This window comes from Triticum aestivum, chromosome 7D (genome assembly GCF_018294505.1).
Source record: "Triticum aestivum cultivar Chinese Spring chromosome 7D, IWGSC CS RefSeq v2.1, whole genome shotgun sequence".
NCBI classification, from domain to species: Eukaryota; Viridiplantae; Streptophyta; class Magnoliopsida; order Poales; family Poaceae; genus Triticum; species Triticum aestivum.
The window spans coordinates 336,763,537-336,770,334 of NC_057814.1; positions in this window are offsets into that span (position 1 = coordinate 336,763,537).

The following is a 6,798-nucleotide window of genomic DNA, read 5'->3' on the forward strand; positions in this document are numbered from 1 at the left end:
TTCAAATTTGAATTATGCACATAAATGCATTGAAAACTTAGTTAATGCATAAAAATGTCCAAACGAACCCCGAAAAATCACAAAAGTTGACACAACACTCCTGTTGTTCTATGTTTACACGAGAAAAAATTTGAAAGCAATAAGAGGCAATGGATATCGTTTCGTCCCCAAAGGTGGGACGTTCCCTATCGAAACCATCATGCTTGTTGTGAGAAGCTCTGGTTTGTGAGAAGCATATACCCAAACCTGCCCCAAATGGGACAATTTTTTTACCACGGCATGTTGATGCCGCTCCATGATAGCATGCCAAGTTTCATGAATTTCAGACGAGTTTTGGATTTACTAGAACTTAAAAACCAAGTATCTCAATGTTTTGCTGGCAATCAACGGTGCCCTCGTGTTTGAAATTCATTCCCATTTCTTGCATGGGACCTAAGCATGCACCCAAGGACACATATTTGATTTTTCAACCAATTTATATGCACTGGAGCATGTGCATGTAGTTCAAATTCGAATTATGCACATAAATGCTTTGAAAAATCAGTTAATGCATAAAAATGTCCAAACGAACCCCGAAAAATCACAAAAATTGACACAACACTCCTCTTGTTCTATGTTGACACGAGAATTTTATTTGAAAGCAATAAGAGGCAATGGATATCGTTTCGTCCCCAAAGGTGGGACGTTCCCTATCGAAACCATCATGCTTGTTGTGAGAAGCTCTGGTCTGTGAGAAGCGTATACCCAAACCTGCCCCAAATGGGGCAATTTTTTTACCACGGCATGTTGATGCCGCTCCATGATAGCATGCCAAGTTTCATGAATTTCAGACGAGTTTTGGATTTACTAGAATTTAAAAACCAGGCATCTCAACGTTTTGCCGGCAATCAACGGTGCCCTGGTGTCTGAAATTCATTCCCATTTCTCGCATGGGACCTAAGCATGCACCCAAGGACACAGATTTGATTTTTCAACCAATTTATATGCACTGGAGCATGTGCATGTAGTTCAAATTTGAATTATGCACATAAATGCACTGAAAACTCAGTTAATGCATAAAAATGTCCAAACGAACCCCGAAAAATCACAAAAATTGACACAACACTCCTGTTGTTCTATGTTGACACGAGAAAAATTTGAAAGCAATAAGAGGCAATGGATATCGTTTCGTCCCCAAAGGTCGGACGCTCCCTATCGAAACCATAATGCTTGTTGTGAGAAGCTCTGGTTTGTGAGAACCATATACCCAAACCAGCCCCAAATGGGACAAATTTTTTACCATGACATGTTGATGCCGCTCCATGCTAGCATGCCAAGTTTCATGAATTTCAGACGAGTTTTGGATTTACTAGAATTTAAAAACCAGGCATCTCAACGTTTTGCTGGCAATCAACGGTGCCCTGGTGTTTGAAAGTCATTCCCATTTCTTGATGGGACCTAAGCATGCACCCAAGGACACAGATTTGATTTTTCAACCAATTTATATGCACTGGAGCATGTGCATGCAGTTCAAATTTGAGTTATGCACATAAATGCATTGGAAACTCAGTTAATGCATAAAAATGTCCAAACGAACCCCCAAAAATTACAAAAATTGACACAACACTCCTGTTGTTCTATGTTGACACAAGAAATTTTTTTGAAAGCAATAAGAGGCAATCGATATCGTTTCGTCCCCAAAGGTGGGACGTTCCCTATCGAAACCATCATGCTTGTTGTGGGAAGCTCTGGTTTGTGAGAATCTTATACCCAAACCTGCCCCAAATGGGACAATTTGTTTACCACGACATGTTCATGCCGCTCCATGTTAGCATGCCAAGTTTCATGAATTTCAGACGAGTTTTGGATTTACTAGAATTTAAAAACAGGCATCTAAACATTTTGCCGGCAATCAACAATGCCCTAGTGTTTGAATTTCATTCCCATCTTTTGCATGGGATCTAGAAATTCACTCAAGGATACACATGTGAATTTTCAGCCACTTTAGTGCACTGGAGCATGTGCTTGTAGTTCAAATTTGAATTATGGACATAAAATGCCTAGAAAACCCAGTTAATATAAAAGAAGGCCAAACGAACCCCGAAAAATTCCAAGATTAAACACAACACTCCTGTTGTTCTATGTTGACACTAATTTTTTTTGAAAGCAATAAGAGGCAACGGATATTGTTCCGTCCCCAAAGGTGGCATGTTCCCTACCGAAACCATCACGCTTGTTGTGAGAAGCTCTGGTTTGTGAGAAGCTTATACCCAAACCTGCCCCAAATGGGACAAAATTTTCACCACGACATGTTGATGCCGCTCCATGATAGCATGCCGAGTTTCATGAATTTCTGACGAGTTTTGGATTTACTAGAATTTAAAAACCAGGTATCTCAATGTTTTTCCTGCAGTCAACAGTGCCCTGGTGTTTCAAATTCATTCCCACCTCTTGCATGGGACCTAAGCTTGCACCCAAGGACACACATGTGATTTTTCAACCAACTTTGGTGCACTGGAGCATGTGCTTGTAGTTCAAATTTGAATTATGCACATAAAATGCCTAGAAAACCCAGTTAATGTATAAAATGGCCAAATGAACCCTGCAAAATTCATTCCCATTTCTTGCATGGGACCCCAGCATGCAGTGAAGGACACATATTTGATTTTTCAACCAGTTTATATGCACCAGAGCATATGCATGTAGTTTAATTTTGAATTGTGCACCTGAAATGGCTAGAAAACCAGTTTAATGTATAAAATGTCCAAACGAACCCTGAATAATTACGATTCTTTTACGATACACATATAGTTGCATGTTCACTGCAGATAAAAGGTCTAGCATTTCAAACAACGTCCATTGCCGCTGTGACCCCATTATGTAATTCAAATCAAGTAGATCCCACACAGTTTATTATCAGCAACCGTGTGAGATGTAGTACAAAAGACCTTGGAGCACCGTCGGTGTATAGTACGCCTATGGCTTACGCGAGAAGGTGCGTCGGCTACAGTCCACAGCCGGCGTATCAAGCACACTAGCTCGCTCCCCAAAAACTCCCGCTCTGCTTCCTTCCCTTGATTCAAATTTTCAGTAGCCCCGACATTTTACTCCCGCCTCTGCAACCCTCGCGATCTCAAAAATATCTGCTCGCCCTTGATCCAAATTTTCAGTAGCCCCGCCTTGTTACTCCCGCCTAGTAAAATTTTCAGTTGCCGCAGTATTTCCTCAAACACAACCTTGCCCCGTCGAAACCATTGGTAGGTCGCCGCCATCACCGGCGCCTCCATCCTTAACGTCTGCCTGTGTGCCGGGGAGCTCGAGGAGCCAATGGACAAAAAGAGGTTTATCGCGGCCTTTTCGCCCGACGCCGGCGAGGTGGCCGCCGAGGTATCCTCGCCGTCCTCTGTGGGCCCGATCCGCCGTCGTCGGTCCCCCGATCCGCCCGCTGCCGCGCCCCTACGCCGGTTCGAGGACTTCCCCGTCGTCCCTCGGACCCGGTAGCCGACGAGGTCCTACCTCGGGGTCCGGCAGCGGCGGTGGGCAACGTGGGTCACCGAGATTACAGATCGAGATACCCATACCCGCCGGTGGCTCGGTAGCTTCCACACGGCCGAGCTCGCGACCATGGAGTACGACCGCTGGCAGGTCCCCTACCACGGCGCGGCGGCTAGGCTCAATTTCCCCTTCAGCACACGTCTGGTTGACCTTGTTCCGCCGAAGCCAGGGGTGGTGAGCTCGGCTATGGCGCAGGACGACCGCGAGGCGTGGGAACGCATCGAGACCGAGGGCGGCAAGGTTATCGCGCTCTCCTCCGATGACGAGGTCGAAGGCGACGTGGAGGGCGGCGAGGTTACCGCGCTCTCCTCCGATGACGAGGTCGAAGGCGGCAGTGACGGCGGCGTGGAGGGCGTCGAGGTGGGCCCTGAGGATGAGGAGATCGACATCGACGAGTGGAGGAGTGCCTTCCCCAACGACCCCGATGATGGTACCGGCCCGGACCCGGCTCGCGGCACACCGTACATGACGAGGAAGGATTGGGTCGACCTCTACTTCGACCGAAAGTTAGCTTAGTTTAAATTTATGTTTTATGTTCGGTTATGCACAACTATCTATGTTTATGTTTGAATGCATGCTACTTTCGGTTGAACCTGCTTTGAACTTGATCAAATTGAAGTTTACAACCTTAAGTTTAGTGGATCGACTAGAAAAGGCCAAAAATTGCTGGAGTATATATATATATCCACTAAGGGTTTTAGTCCTTTAACTTTTTAAGGATCGCCTAGAGATGTCCTTATGATTTGTTTATTTTAGTACTTCACAATGTGTTGCTCTATATGTGCAACTATTTGCCGTGCAGTTCAATTTCATCAATAACAGTTTCAATAATACCATTATGAATTACGATATTTGGTTGTTGTTAAGGATATTGCAGTTAACATGCCTTTCCATTTTTCAATTGTTGTTTAGTAACATGCATTGTACTGAATGACTAAATATGCAATCCCAGGCTACATAGCAACAAGGAAGAGTGTTACCTTAGTGTTCTGATGATGTCTAGATATACATGTAATAAAATCTTATATAATGGGATGGAGGGAGTGTTGTACTACATCATTTTTCAATTGTTGTTTAGCTTCTAATATTAACTTGGTGCTTTTAGGTACATATATCATTGCCAAAGATCCACAATTTGACCCTTTCTGCGTATGGGGCAATGAGATATTCATGAACTAGCATCAAGTGAGGAAGCTGATAAAGATTGTTATTGAAATGGGTCAAAAGATGTCAATCGAACTATTTGTTTATACTTTATGCAAGACAACAGTGAACTGCAGGATGGTAAGTAACCCTGTAGCCTTGTTTTTACTGCCCGTAATGAGTTGTGTTAGATGACAATATCTGCATCTTTTTTCTTTTGCAGTGGATCCTGAAGCAGTTTACTCAAGATTACCTCTCAAACTACATGATTGGCGGCCGGCCATTACAAGGGGTTGGACTAGAGTCCTGCATGCCTTCTGCATCCAGGAGAGCAGAATAGGACCATTCCGCTTCACCTTGTTCAGCAACCGGAATGTCTGTCGCCTCTTTCTTTACCATCTGTAATAGTACTAGTATAGAACCCTGGTTCATCATTCTTTATTAGGTGCTTATGTAATTGTTGAACATATGTACCTGTGAATCGAATAATGCATTGGTTGTTTGAACCTGATGGATATGAATAAAGCTATAGCCTACTTTGAAGTTTAAATTAGGTGCAATTTTAAATAGCAGCAATTAAATTAAGGCGAAATTACGTTGTGCAGGTCATTACGGCACACACGATTGGTAAAACACAAACGTTTGTGATATACACCATAATCCAAGACGGTTCACAGAGAGGAAACATGTGCAAGCATGCACACAGTTGCCATTTGCAAAGATGTGTGATGTCAGACACTATCACATACGGTGCGGGAAAACTAAATGTGTGTGATTGTCTACCTATCGTACATGGTTTATAATCCTGAATTGTTTGTGATGTGCCAAGCATCGTAAAACTCCCGTGCCTGGAATCTGCCTGGAAAGCTCCTGTGCCTGGAATCTACCTGGTTTTAGGTAAAACCACAAAACTCCGACTACGATGGCAATGCGAGCACAAACGAGTAGCAAGGATGAAGCGTTTGGGATATTCGAGATATCGAAAACGGTTATATAGGGACAAATGTATGCATCAAGGCTCCCTATCCCCTATGGTTTCTGGGTCGTGTGGGAAGAACCCCCTATCGCCCACACTCACTTGGCGACGGTTCCAAATGCCGTCGCGGAAAGGGGTTAATAACCGTTTGTATAGCACCGACGCGCACCAGTGATATAAAGCAATATCCGAGAATGTTTTACCGAGGACTCCATGTATTACCTCGGCTTTTGATGGGTTCGACACTACCTGTAGTTCCCGTTGATATTGTGAATGCTTTAAAGATGTCCAGCGTTTGTACTGCGAGAGTTATGCCTAAGACACACAAATAGGTTAAAAGTGCCACAAACTCAGAAAACCAAAAAACTCACATAAAAACTTTACGTGTAATTTAAATCAAGTTTTTTGGTGTCAATCCGAAATTGGTCTTAAAAATTTTGTGCTTCTTTCATGTTTTAATATGATACATCCGATCTCTAAACTTCAAGTAGGTCAGCCTTCGGCTTGAACCTCCTTATCCCGAAGGCAGAGTGCTTCTCCAAGGCCAGTTTAGCAAACTAAACTCGAGCGGCTTTAGAGAGAAGCCAGGCTATCCGGCTATTGACCATAGGCTCGAGTCGATAAAGGAGTGGCAGAAAACGACTTTGCAACGACTTAGAAGAAAACAATTATTATAAAACAACTCATATAAATTTTAAGAGCCCCTAGTTAACCTAGGGAAAGAATTGTTCTTTAACAAACAACACTTTTAACAGATAAGTTTTAACATAAATATTATGCTTGGCTGAACCGAATAAAAAAATTAAGAACTGAGGAAATTTGAGCATGAAAGCGACTTAGCTGGTTAGTGTGCTCGGTGTTGAGGAAGAGGTACAGGCTTGTGGCGGAACGAAGACATAGTCCTCGGCCTGGCCGAGGTCCCAGCCCCAAGCCCGAGGTGATTGAGCGAAGAGCTCGACTTGATGAAGTGGCGACGCAACATGATCGACATGGCGAGACAAAGCCCCTGGTCTAGCCGAGGTGATGAAGCTGGTCGGCTGGTGATGCCAAACTCCTCGGAGTAGGTTGATGAAGAGATGACAAAGCCCTTGGTCTACTCGAGGTGACGAAGCTGGTCGGTAAGGCGAGTTGCAGCCCCCATGCCT